We start from the raw sequence: 14515 nt of genomic DNA, 5'->3' as shown, positions 1-14515 counted from the left end.
ATTCAGAAAATTGCCATGGTCTTGGGTGGAAAGCAACGGAAATGCTGCTGGCAATGAGCACGGTCCCGGCTAGCTGGGGCAGTCAAATTCCCTTGCCTGGTTATCAGTGTTCCCAAGCTGAAAGGCTGATAGAAAGTGCTTCCTGATCAGCATGATAAATGGAATTTTGCATGATAATTATGTTTACAGCAGGACAGATGTACTAATAACACGTCCCCTAAAGACTTCAAATGAGCTATAAAAGAACCAAATCTCTGCTGAAAATGCTGGCAGCAGTAATATTAATTGTGTAAGTTACAGCTGATAATTGTCTTGTTTCATTTGAATGAGGCAGTCAGCTATTAATGGCTTGCACTCTGTAGTACCGAAACAGCAGACTGCGCAAAATTTGTCAGTCTGGATAATATAGTTATATATTAGCAATGCATCCTAATGGACATACTCTAGTGGCTAGGGAAGAGAAGTGTTACAGTTAATTTCTAATGCTGTTTCATCTTTTATATCAAAATACTTGCTTATGTGCCTTCAGGAAGAGAACTTATTTTTCTTATCTACAAATTGTTTGATGTAAGACAATGCCTGCAGTAAAAAACCAAGCTCTCTCTGTGGTTATTGAGGATTGAAATGAAGAATGACTAATTAGCTGTCTTGTTCCACTTATCTTTTCCACACTGGTGATGTGAATGAAAATCTTAACCTTGTTTTTATGTGTATGAAAGATCCCACTGTTCTGCAAATCTGTTACAGAGCATGCATAAGTGTGCAAGTGCATAGAGAGAGAGAGAGATAATATGGATGTGACCTGAAAACCTGTTAGAATAAGTTATCAAGCCTAATTTTTAAAATAGCAGTCCAATGAAGTCCAAATCGGTGATCATTCTAGGTATTGTGCCAGGTTTACAGTTAAATAAAGATCTTGTAGGTAACTAACCAAATTTAAAACCCTGCTGGTCCAAATTGAATTACTTTTTGTGACATCCTAATTCATTTGCATTCCCAAAGCATGTTTCATTTCATCTGCAGTAAGCTGAGCTGCAGATAGTATCCCAGAGGAGCGTGCTTCTAGCAGTCCTAACCCGTATCCTTGCTCTGGCTGATTAATCTGTAAATCCTTCAACATTTCTCTCCCATGCTTTGCTCCCATCAAAGCATCCGCAAGTAAAACATGTGAGCAGAATCCTGAAATGTGTTCCTTTAGCATGAGAAGGACTCTTTGTGTGTTTCATTAGGCAATACTTTGGGTTTTTTTATGGGGAAACAGGCGGTTGACTTTCTAAAGAGTGCAAGATGTGTTCCTTGGTTAGCAAAAGACAGCTGATGGCCTGGAAAAACTGCCTGGAGATGCTCAGTAAAAATTGTCCTTGGTTCCTTGTAACCTTTCATCAACTTAATTCATTGCTAACGAGCTGCAAGTTCATTGCAATTCATTGCAGAGCTTTAAAATTGCCACTGAGTCAGATGACAAAGTGCCTTGTTTTATGTTAACAAGAAAAATCCTCCGATTGATGGAGGACTAGGCAGTAGCGCAACTCTGAGAAAAGTCTTGGGCCCCTTGTCTCTAAAAGGTGCTGGTGGAAGCGCAGCGATTTTGAGAAGAGAAAGGAAGGGGGAGACCAGAAAAACAGAAAGTCTTCGTTAGCTTACATCCGCATAGGTTTTATCCTTATGCCTGCTCACCCTAGGGAAATGGTAATGTGATTGATTTGTTCCAGGCAGATAGGCAAAGCCTTAAATATGAAATACATCCATTCCTGCATTGGCTTAGTGTTTTTTCTTCCTAAAACTGTCTAAAAAGTACAAATGAAACACCAACAAGAAAAAATACCAAAAAAAAAAAAGGGTCTCGGCTAAAGAAGAGCTAAATAATTTTATAGTCATGGCATTTGCCATCCAAAGGTCTGTTACTCTGCCTAAGGTTGTACTTAGCAGAGCTACAGTTATAACCACGACACTACTCCTGCCAGACCCTGGAAATCATTCAGACTAAGTCAGGGTACGGCACCTCAACTTTGAGAGGACGGACCACTGCATCGGCTCAGGTTCCCGTGCCAGGTCTTTCTCAGGTCTGGTGCTGTGATTTGCTCCTGTGCTTCCCAGACATTTGGAGACAAGCACCTTGGGCAGCCAGATTTGACTGCTGGGAAGATTCGAAAATGTTGAGTGGTGTCTTACACCCTTCTAAAAGCTTTGTTAGAAAAGCTTATGGGAATCCCTTTTGACAAGGGAGAGGTCCATCATCAAATGCAGGATTGTGGAAGCCGTCCCTGCCTCTGCTGAGCCTCCGAAGCAGAGGAGGGAGATCCGCTAACAAACTGCCCCTCCTGGGACTTTACTGTCATTTTTAGACATTTTACCCCCACCTCCTATGTGTATAGGCCCCCACCTGAAGTAATGTACAGGGTATATAAACTCACCATAGGCAGCTTAACATTTGTGTTAACAATTTGTTTGTGGTGGGAAGAGCTGGGTAACTCAGATCCTCCAGACTTCCCATAAGGTTAGGGTGTAAACCCGTTCTCAGTTGACCATCTTTACCAGAAGATGGGTTGCAACTATATTATTAATGATTGCTTTATCTATTTGTTTTCTTGTATGCACTGTAGATTAGATCAGGTCAAGGGCTCAAGAGACATTTGAAGTGGGTCACTGTGACATTAGGGGTAGGTCAGCCAACCTCTTCCCTTCTTCATTGCATGATATGAATGCAACATATCTTTTGGGTGTGCTGGGGAGAGACTGAACATGTCAGGAATCATCACTGGAGTTATTTGGTACGGCAATCAGTGTGCTTTAAGAGGGCTGCCTGCCCTTGCATCTGCCTGAGCTGCTGCCTCTGGTTCTTCTGGCACAGTGTGGCTGTACATGGAGATAGTGAACACAGCACTGACATGGATGAACCAAGGCAGGGGAGCTCGCCAAGTATGTAAACGTGAAATCTGGGTCTTGTGCTGCCTTCTAATAATGCTGGTCTTAAAGCAGTCCCCTCTAAATTGCACTTTGTTGGCCAGATTTGTCACTATAAGATGCTTTTTATTGCTCTGATAATATAAAAAATCAATAGACCCAGTCTAGCAGAGTGCCGTGGCAGCTTTCCTCACTTTTGGTGTGTTGATGAATCTGCTTTTTGAATAGAATAGAACAGAATAAAATACTGCAGTTGGAAGGGACCTGCAATGATCATCTAGTCCAACTGCCTGATCACTTCAGGGCTGACCAAAAGTGAAAGCGTGTTGTTAAGGGCATTGTCCAAATTCCTTGGAAGTTCCCCCCCCCCCCCAAACTGATTGAAAACTGATATCTCAGTACTGGGTATTTGCTAACCAACCAACTAGTTGGCACCCAGAAAAATTCTAATAATTAATTTACTAAGTAGGAGACTGCTCAGATTACCAGAATTATTTCTGTACATCTGATAACCCAGCACTTTGACAGTATGTGGGGAATATAAGAATATAAAAGGCCATAAATTCGGGACCCTTTCAGGTCTTTACATCCAGCTGTTTCTGAGGTGGCAGAGCAGCATGTGTTCCCTAAGTGAGTGAGTGGGGACGGTGCCCTTGGAAGAGGCTGTTTGCAGTAGAGAGTAGGGGAGATGCTTTCTGAGCCTCCGGCCTCTGCTGATTGTGGTGTACGCTCTTGGGGAAGTATTGATCCTGGGAAAGGCAGTTCCCCAGCCTGCAGATGTAGGCTGCATTTGCCAAGTCAATGAAAAGTTCATTAGGGTGACTGCTGGGTACTCTCGCTTGTGAAAACAGGCGAGGAGGCTTCTTGGCAAGCTTCTCTAAATATTGGACACTACTGTACCACCGTACCTTAATAGTGAGCAAATGATACAGCTACACAACCAAATGTTACCAGTATTATGAGGATCCCCATAATACTTGCTTACTGGGAGTAAGGAGAAGTGAGGGTTCCTCACTCTACTCCTCTCCGATCCGGAGATCGGATCTCTTAAATGTCACCCTCTAAACCATGATTAGTCTTTGTATGTGTACCTGTGATAAGCTGTACCATCATGTTCGGTTTGTAGCTGGTCTTTCACCCTGCTGATCATACGAACTAAATGTTCTGAATGGAGTAAACTGGTTTCTGAAAACATTTAAATTTTTAGTAGAGATCTGTACCAGGAGAGAGCATCCTCAGGCTGGGAAGGTGCCAATTACAGTATGCCATGCTGAGCAAGGGACCTCAACAGAGAGAGAAGAAAATTATCTAATCCTCTGCTACCACCTATCAACCCAGTGCCCGGTAACAGGAAGATGCCATGCCCAGTCACAGTGGCAGGGACGGAGGGAAAGAGGAGGTGGTTTGCTTTTCCCAGAGCAATTACGCTGGTTGGCTCCAGGATCTGTCCCTAGCGAGAAGAGCAGGGAAGAACCGAGCTCTCTCTTGCAAGCCCCAGGCTCGTAAGCTCGCAGGCATGTTGAAGCAATGCTTCTGGACAGTAAGGATCTTCCTTTACCCTAATAATGGATCTTGTTGTACCGTTTTTGAAATGTGTCTCCATTATTGCAAATATGTTTTTAAGTAAAGCATAAGCAAATGCAGTATTTTAAGTAAATAGATCTTTTTGTACTCAAATGTCTTTGGCATTAAAACTGACTGTGCGTGAACTACCAGGCAAGAAGGCATTAATTCCTGTGGATGTAATAATATTTAAAATTATGGCACTGGACTGTCTTGCGTTATCACAGATATCCAAAAGTACACCCAGTACTGGATATCTAAGCTATGCAATATTTGACTTCTGTGAACCATATGAATTGGCTTGGGCTTTAGCAATGCATGGCCAGGGAAAGGATGGCATTGACTCCTGGGTATGTAATAGGATGGTGGGAAAAGCGCCTGATCCCAAGGGAATTTGTAGCAAATGTGCCCAGAACTAAATCCAAAGTATGCACCAGTAAACACTCTGATTGCCAGCACCTGTGCCAGCATTCATATCTCATGCATGAAATGCCTCATGCTAGCTTTTGCTTGTTCGGTTTGGTCTTTATGTCCTGCTCACATAGGGGACTTTCATTTTTCCATCAAAAGAACTTTATCCAGGCAATTCACAGTGTCTAGGTTACACTTTTTTAGAATCACAGAATCATTTAGGTTGGAAAAGACCTTTAAGATCATCAAGTCCAACCATTAACCTGGCACTGCCAAGTCCACCACTAAACCATGTCCCGAAGCACCATGCCTACACGTCTTTTAAATACCTCCAGGGATGGTGACTCAACCACTTCCCTGGGCAGCCTGTTCCAATGCTTGACAACCCTTTCGGTGAAGAATTTTTTCCTAATATCCAACCTAAACCTCCCCTGGCGCAACTTGAGGCCATTTCCTCTTGTCCTATCAGTTGTTATTTGGGAGAAGAGACCAACACCCACCTTGCTACAACCTCCTTTCAGGTAGTTGTAGAGAGTGATGAGGTCTCCCCTGAGCCTCCTTTTCTCCAGGCTAAACAACCCTAGTTCCCTCAGCCGCTCCTCAGAAGACTTGTGCTCTAGACCCTTCACCAGCTTCGTTGCCCTTCTCTGGGCACACTCCAGCACCTCAATGTCCTTCTTGTGGTGAGGGGCCCAAAACTGAATACATGAGTGTTCATTTTAGCAATGAGATTTGTTAAGTGCCTGTTCAGATCTCTTCTAAGTCTAATGTTAAGATGTGGGATTGCAGAATATGTTTCCCAGATAGCACATGTGCATCTGGAGGCAAGACAGGGATATGAGGTTGGGCTCTAGGTAACTTAAGAAATACTGCAAATTAAATGAAGGAAAACAAACAGGAAGAGGCAGCAGTTTTAATTGCATAGTTATGTATGCAGGCTAGAATTAAAATATTTTCAGATGACGTAGTAGTGCATATATGTGTTTCCATGTGTTATGTTATCTACTGCATATAGCCTTGACTTGCAAGTGAGTTTCTTAGTTAATTCCAGAACTTTGGCTGCTCTGAAATACAACATTATGGGATTTGATACTTTAAAAACTGGTCTTGCAGTGTGGCTTACTCAAGTAGTGTCCTCAGTTTAAGTGTTGATTCTTCATTTCTTTTCTTAGGAATAGGTATCCTTAGGATTTGACTTAAGGAGCAACATTGCTTATGGACAGACCTAAATATGCATCATTTTAGAATGCATGGAGTTTGTCAGGCAGAAATGACACATGAAGAATGTTAGATTAATGTTGATCAGACAAAGGCTATTATGGTGTGGGTTTTACTGTAGAAAAAGGACATAAAGATGGAGAATTTGTATGTTCTTTACAGTGCTATTGTATCTGCTTTGGCAAGCATCCTTTTTTTCACAAGGACAGATGATTAATCTTGTTGTTTGCTCCTTTGCTAGTTTTGAGTGTCTTTAATTAAGCTGGTGCCCATTGATGTCTTACCATGATAATATGTGTTAGGTTATAAGGTAATAGCTGTTCTGAAAAACATAGCTGTGGCAGTGTTCGGGCATACTCAAAATAAATCACTGCGGACAAGCCTTCTGAAAGTTGTCATGTTGCTGCAGAGTCAGTAAAGTGAAGACAGTGAATCTGTAAATCATTGGTTACAGATAATAGAGGATGTAGATTTTAGGCGCTTCAGGATCTGCGAGAGCTCTGCTGTCTTTAAATTAATCTTACTGAATTGCAGCTGTAGCTCCTCATTATGGCTTGGGTAGAGCCAACAGTAGGAGGACTGGGTGAGGACTGGGTGCAGAGGCAGCTGCCTGCAGAGGGAAGATGGTAGGTTTCAAACAAGATCCATCTTCGGTGAATTGGGAATCCAGCTGGGGAAGGTGAAAACGGAAGGGCCCCCAGAATCAACAACACGTGGTGATTGCTCTTCCTTTCTCCGTAGACTCAACCCTGTTTTTTTCCTTCACTAGAGATTTCATATCAATTCCTAATTTTGAATGCATTTCCTCCCAGAATTGTGTCTTCTAGCAAGATTAATAATTAATATATCAAGTTGAATTGTGCAAGATGCTAAAAAAAACCCCGAAAACCAGTTCTACCATACCTTCTGTTTTTCTGCACACATGCGTATACACATTTACACTATACAAATGCTTTGTCAGTGAACAGCTTGCTTCTCAGCAATTCTAGTGTAAGTCCCCTGTCTCTTTGCAGTGCTGGTACTCCTGATTTTATATTTGATGTAACCAGACCCAGATGATCCCTCTGGGACATTGGGACAGAGCCGTGCTAGAATTTTGTGGGCCATTTGAAGGATCACGTGTGTAAAGCTACATAATAATTTGTGAACAGAGCATTATGTTGCGTTGCCACACTATGAAAGGTCAGCAGGATACTTCATTATTGTCATGTTGATTTCCTTCATTGTTTCTTACTTCTTTCTTTTTGTACTCTGTATTTGACATGAGTACACAAAAACAAAATCCTACCTTTGGGATGGCAACATAGGTATTTTTTACGCTGAGATGTTACGTGCAGACAGGTCAGCAGGCAGCAGTTTGAGTGCTGTGTATTTCGAAGCTTCTGCCTTGGGTATTGTGGGAGGATGAGGCTTGGAGGAGGAGTTGGATAGCAATATAGGTAGGCTACTCAGTGCAGGGGGGACATCTGGTTTGGGAGGAGCCTGGCATGGAGGGATGTTCATGCCATAGCTCTCCCTTCATCCCTTTGTTTTCTGCCCATCTTTCTGCTTAGCCCCGAAAGGTTGATGGAGACCAAGGAGGCATTTGGCATGGCATTATTCTCCTAATTATCGCTAGCCTAAGGTTTGAAGGTGTCTCTCCTTGCAACACATATCCCAAGAGGAGCAGGTTGTTGGGGATCCTGCTAGCTCAGGATTTCTGCGTTGGAGACTTTCCTTCACAGCCCACTGCAGAAGGCTGTAGTCTTAAACCGTGTTTGCATCCTGCCCGCACGTAGGTGACAGCTAAATGGAGGTCTCTTGGTATAATCTCTGTGTGTTTGGGCTGGGCTGCTGAATTAACAAAATAACCCATTTGCAGCGTGCGCCAGATGCTTTTAACTCCCGTTGTGGGCAGCCTTGCCAATACACTGCGCAGCTTGGAAGTCCTAAATGGAGTTTGATGTTCTTTGCAGAGAATGGCTCTGCTGCATAATTATGATAGCACACAATTAAATACTGCTTTATATCGGTTTGGGTACCTCCTGGAAACTGTTTCCCTTAATAATTTTTAATAGTCTCAGGGTTTGTTTTTCCTGTGTTGTCTTCCTGTGATATTGGCAAAAGATAGGAAGAAAATGAGCTGGGACATAAGGATCCCAGTAAAAACTTCAGAGGGAGGGTGAGAGGTGACTCATTAGCGGGTCTTTCATCTGGGTTCATGCTGGGTCATGGAGTCAGGGGTCAGGAAGTGAATGGGGATTTGTACACAGCTGATGTCTTGTATAATGTTTCAGAAGAGTGTATTAATTGACGGCAGCTTAGCCTGGGAGTTTGGGCAGAGGCGTTCAGCCGGCAGGCTGAGGAGGAGTCGGAGAGAAGTGGCTTTTAGGTTTACCCAGGGTGACGAAGGGGCTGGGGCCGCTGGGGACAGGGCATTGCCTGCATCTGGCAGCTCTCTGCTGACTACCTGCTCCCTTGGCCCAGCAGAGAGCCGGCAGCTGTGTTTCTGTTTATACCCAAATCCTAATTCCAAAGGAGTTAGGGAGGAGAATGGTAAGTGTACTTTATTCAAAACTCAGAGTTGCTTGGAAGATACGTTTGTGGCCAGCTTGTGCTGAAGGAACTAGAATACTGAACAGCCAGGGTTTGTTGTGGACTGTAGACCAGAACTGTGTTTATATATATATATATTGCGCTGGTTTTGGCTGGGATAGAGTTAATTTTCTTCATAGTAGCTAGTATGGGGCTATGTTTTGGATTTGTGCTGAAAACAGTGTTGATGACACAGGGATGTTTTCGTTACTGCTGAGCAGTGCTTACACAGAGTCAAGGCCTTTTCTGCTTCTCACCCCACCCCACCAGCGAGCAGGCTGGGGGTGCACAAGAAGTTGGGAGGGGACACAGCCAGGACAGCTGACCCCAACTGACCAAAGGGATATTCCATACCATATGACATCATGCTCAGCATATAAAGCTGGGGGAAGAAGAAGGAAGGGGGGGATGGCTGGAGTGATGGCGTTTGTCTTCCCAAGTAACCGTTACGCATGATGGAGCCCTGCTTTCCTGGAGATGGCTGAATACCTGCCTGCCGATGGGAAGGAGTGAATGAATTCCTTGTTTTGCTCTGCTTGCATGCACAGCTTTTGCTTTACCTATTAAACTGCCTTTATCTCAACTTTTTTTTATCTCTTTTACCCTTCCGATTCTCTCCCCCATCCTGCTGTGGGGGGAGTGAGCGAGTAGCTGTGTGGTGCTTAGTTGCTGGCTGGGGTTAAACCATGACAATATTTACTTGTAATATATAATATATATATTTACTTTTAATGATTTTTTTTTTTCCGTTCTAGCACCTAGAAGCCTGATCTTGGATCTCATTGAATACTCTCCTTGTTTTCCTTTTACTGTTCAAGCCATTTTGGTACTGGAGGGAACAATACGAAGCACAGTGAAAAAACAGCCCTAGGGTCACTGTTCCCATAGAGGTAGGATCAAGGTGATGCTCTGCCTGGTTTGACCTATGGGAGCTGCACGTCCAGAGCACATTTTGGTAACTCCCCAGGGAGTGTTTGCAAAGGACTGGGTTGGCTTTTGGGCAACAATAGGTTGGCTTTTGGGCAAGAGCTCCTCTTTGAGTCCAGAGCTGGCACCTTTCAGAAGGGTGGATGGATGGCAGAGGGAAACCTTCCACTTACACCTCTAGGCAGGCCCTGAGGTATCCTTACAGGTATCCTGATCTCATTCCCCATCGCTGCAAGTTTTATAATGACTTTCTTTCCACTCCCCTTGTGTACGTATCTAGGGTAGTCTTCCTGCGTGTAGGATACATCTTTTATGATGAAGGCACAATAAGGAATATTGTGAAATAAGGAATTCAACATTTTCCAAGTGCCAAGCAGCCTTGTGCTTTTCTGATGCTCCCAAGCCCACAATATTAGAAGTGTGATTGTGACCAGAAGGTAATAGCCCTGGTGTTTCTGCCCCGTGGCTCTTGTTCATGCACGTTCATTTTCCCTGGCCACCTGAAGGGAGGTGACCCAGTGGGCGTGTGAACTACCAACAGTCTTCAGCTGCTGAAACGTCTTTGCCCTCCCAAGTTCTCCCATCAGTGTTACCGCAGTCGGCAGATGTTCAGATGATTAACACTCATGTGTCCCATCATCACTGTATCTCTGAAGGGATTCAGTTGTCCCAGACAAAGTGGAGAAGCTTGTCCTGAGGGATGCTTTTGTTCTGGGAGCCAGCGGCACCCACGCTACTGGCTTCAGCCATTGTAGGTTTGTAATCTTAACAGAAGCGGGGGGATCTATACCCACAACTTTCACAAAAATTAGGCATATTTAAAATGCAGCTTTTTCTTCCTGGTTTTGTAGCTGTGGTAGAAAGTCATTACACATGGATTTATTTTTCCTTATCTCTTGGATTATCATCGGCTTCCTTCCTTCCTGGATGAATTTATCCAGTGCTCTGATTGCAGCTCCATTTTTTTATCACCTCCTGTCTATGGGGCTTAAGATTTGTATGTTTAACATAATTGAGCTGAGTATTTTGCAGCAATTGACAGTGAAGATGATTTTCCACTGATGGATGGGTTGGTTACAGTGAATCTTTTTGCAGTCTACTCACTTTGGCTATTTGCTGTTTTGGTTACAGACCTGCTTTATTTTATTTGTCCTTGTATTTTACTTCTTCTTTTGTCCTTGTATTTTATTTCATTTTTGCAACTGAGCCACGTATTAATCTGACTTTGGAGAGGGGAAACTGAGACAACATTTTAGGTTTTAAGAAACTTCCACAGAGATTCAGACAGCTGGTCAAAGATAAATCCAGTATGCAAACAAGGTCATGAACACCTTAGAAAACAGCCGTTTCAAGTAGCAAGGCATCAAATACCTCTTTAGTCTCTTTCTTTGGACTGGGCTTGGAATTTGATTGTAGGGTATTGGTTATTTCTGGGCTCATGTAACAATTGCACGGGGAACAGGGAGGAAACAGAAAAAAAATATTTTAGATAGGTGTTTAAGGGAAAGTGGTATTACATGATTTTAAAACAAAAAAAATCCGTCAGGTGCACGAGACTGTGACCGACAATGTCCTACAGGGGCTGATCGTTAGAACTAGGAGGTCATCATCTTTCCAGAGCTAAAATGACGCCTTCTGTGTGCGTGGGGGTGTGGGGAGAGGGGTGAGTTTGTTATACCTAGGATGTGGTAGTTAAACTAGGAGGAATTTTTTTAAGGCTTTCCGTGAACTAGGAGAAATTAACATTTTTACTGAAACATCTTTAATTTTGTTATTAAGGGCGGTTGTATTTTAGTGTGTGTTAGCTGGCTGACGTCTACTCTGCACAAGTTTTAAAGCATATTATATTGAAAATGCATCTGCTTAAAGACTTATCCCAAAGCCTGAATCCTGTATGAGTCACACAGTGCTGTTTTGTTTTAGTCTGCGTATAGATACTCTTCCTTACAATAGAAGGATTTTCCCCTAATTATTATTGAAATAGGACATTTTTTATTATAAAATAGGTATCAATACAGCTTTACATCAGAGTGATGGTGATGTGTGATATAAACCAGTTTGGGTTATTTCAGTGCAAGTGTCTACGTCTACCAGCTGCTGTAGCACATTAATCAATTTTTGAAAAATAACCCTTTTAGAAGTTGTATAGACAAGCCCTGACTGCTTGCCTGCAGAAAGAAAGATGATAAATTAATTTAAGTATTAAACACCGGTTGAGGTGATTAATTTTTAATGAAGACAATGAAAAACTGGTTTTGCTTGTATTCCCTGGAACACCCTTTCAAAAGCTTTGCTTTTCCAAAATATTTTTTCCTATGTGTGTGGCACAGGATGTGACTTGGTTCACAGCAGGTAGGTTCATTAGTTGGCGTTTCTGGTATAATATCCAGCTGTGGAAAGCTTATAAATAGTGGTATTTAGGTCATCTTAATTAGGCCTCAAAATAAAGATTTAAGATAAAGTGGAATAATTGCACATACTTCATTGCGGCTGAGCTTCTTCAGTGAAAAGAGGGTGCAATGCCCAGGTGGTATGAACTGATTTGAGCAGAGTTGCTGCATGTCTGCCTCACCAGTGCTCCTGTGATTGCGCAGGGAGCTGAACTGATGAAAACTAACGATTTTGGGGAGAGGTGAAAGATGTGGCAGTTTTCAGCTGCGTTGGGTGCTGTGCTGGATATCCCTGCTCTCACTACTACCAGTGCCAGCACAGGGGGAGGGATTGGGCTGGGGCAGCCCCCATTTATATCACTGCAGGCTTCTGTGTGACCCACGCTTCTTCATCGCTGGTGATTTTGGGGGGGGGGGGTCATCTGCTTTCTCCCTTCATTCCTTCCTGGATGAATTTATCCAGAGTTATGCTTACATTCACACTAGTTCAGAGGGAGCTCAGGTTATCAGTGCTCTTCTCCCAAGTTTGGATGAGCAAAGAGCTTCCCCCCATTCTTTGGGCAGACTCACTTGCCGTGTTAGGTCCCCAAAATACTGCAAAGTTATTACCGGTGAAAATCACTGTAAGCTCTTTTGTGCCAAGAAGGGTGGCAGCAATTCCCATCCCACTTGTGTTGCATTCGAGGTTAGCAAGCGAAAACCAGGAGGCAGCATTACTGGTGCTGGGTTTAAGAAGTTGCAACCAGCAAGGAATTCCAGAGGAATCTGAATAGTCAGCTGGCAACTGGATGACCAGCGTTTAAAGCTGCCCCGGAGCTGATGAAATGCAGTTGTGTGTATTTCTGCCAACCAATGCATCTGCCTTAATAACAGATGCGAATGCAGAACGTGCAGTCTTCAAACCCATCTCTGCCAAGCCATTGGATGTGGAGGATGGTGGGTAACTTCGGGTGAGGAGAGGCTTAGAGGAGGGTTGCGGTGGTGGCTGGAATATGCATCTAGTGTTGTACAAGCACCTTACAGCATCTAGCAGGCAGCAAGGGGAAATACTGTGTGACTAGTTTGATAAATTTTATATGAAGAAGGTGGCAAGGTTGTACTGTTGTTTATCTCTCTTTGACTAGCAACATGCAAAGTATGCTTTTGGTGTTGTAACACCACAAGATGGGAGGGTACCATCATTTAAGTGTGTTATTAAGCTAATAACATATAAAGAGGTATTAAAAAGCAAAGCTATCATCTGCTACGTCAGTGATGCTGGTAGTTGAAACTTCCAACTTTTGTTTATGGACCAATGTAATAGAAAATGGAGGGGGAACTCCTGATCTGAATTTCTTCCTGTGAGAACATCTGTGTGTCCTCTGACTGTGGATGGAGCCAAGGGAGCACCCGTGGGCACAGGAGACAGATATTTGGTCTCTTCTTCCTTGTCTATGCCAGCAAGTTCAGCACACCCTGAAATGCAGACTTTATTTTTTCTTCATATTTTGAAAGTGTATCCTATCATGTACCAGATCTTTTAAAATTCTAGTTTAGACAAAGCCTGAGGGGATTTAGGTTTACATATTTTCCTAGGAGGATTATGCTTCACGCTTAGTTGCTCTATAAATTGTTTGAGGTTTTTTTTTATTATATTCTAAGTACAGGAAAAGCTGCATAGACATTTAAACTGTCCTCAAATGTGTTGTCTGGGGTTTAGTGATAGAAATCTGGTGTTTGAACTAGTAGTAAACTGAATCACTGAACCTCAGGGTTATTTTGGACTGAAAAACATTTCGGTAATCAGATTTGCAGCACGGCTGCAGGAACAGTTGTAGCAGCACAACTGGAGGGGCTAGCAAATTGCAAGAAGGATTAGAAACTGCTTACACTGGCATCAGAGAAAACAATTTATTGTGAAAATACAGCCCAGGAATAAATTAATGAGCACCCTTCCAAGCACGGGGGTGCTCATAACACATTGAGATTCTGGATACTCTTTACATGCAAATCAAGGGAGTAAGGCTGCTCAGTGGGAAGGATATTAAAGTAGTTGGGAAAAAATAGTGGTAGTCTGCGACGACTTTTATCATTTAAGTTCACACTCATAAAATCACTGGCGAGGTACTGTACACCTCAGCAATGGCCCCCAGGAGCGATGGGTGCTGACACTCCCCATGCTAGCCGGGTGCTCTGGCACGGCACCTTCGCTCCACTGGCTGTCGCAGCTGCTTAACACCCACCGACGGGGTCGTTTTGACGGTTGCCAGCTTAATTTTTCATTATGTGCCTGTGGGTGGGCTGTATCTTACACATTTATTTTTTGTATTTACGGTGGTTTTTTGGAGGGCTGGGTGCAGCTCCTCGTTTTGTGCTGCCGTTTTTCCATGATGGTAATTGGTGAGTGATCTCTCCCTGTCCTTATCTCGACCCACGAGCTTTTCGTTATATTTTCTCTCCCCTGTCCAGCTGAGAGGAGGAGTGATACAGCGGCTTTGGTGGGCACCTGGCATCCAGCCAGGGTCAACCCACCACAGGGTGTTTGGAGG

The 14515-nt window shown here is 43.3% G+C and overlaps 1 protein-coding gene across 1 annotated transcript in view; it reads left to right on the top strand.

Annotated features, from left to right (window-relative positions):
• CABLES1 (Cdk5 and Abl enzyme substrate 1) overlaps positions 1-14515 on the top strand; it is a 76402-nt gene that overhangs the window by 22503 nt on the left and 39384 nt on the right. The window lies entirely within an intron of this gene.

This window comes from Aptenodytes patagonicus, chromosome 2 (genome assembly GCF_965638725.1).
Source record: "Aptenodytes patagonicus chromosome 2, bAptPat1.pri.cur, whole genome shotgun sequence".
NCBI classification, from domain to species: domain Eukaryota; kingdom Metazoa; phylum Chordata; class Aves; order Sphenisciformes; family Spheniscidae; genus Aptenodytes; species Aptenodytes patagonicus.
Note: the sequence above shows the minus strand (reverse complement) of the source record. Positions and strands in the feature narration are given on the sequence as shown.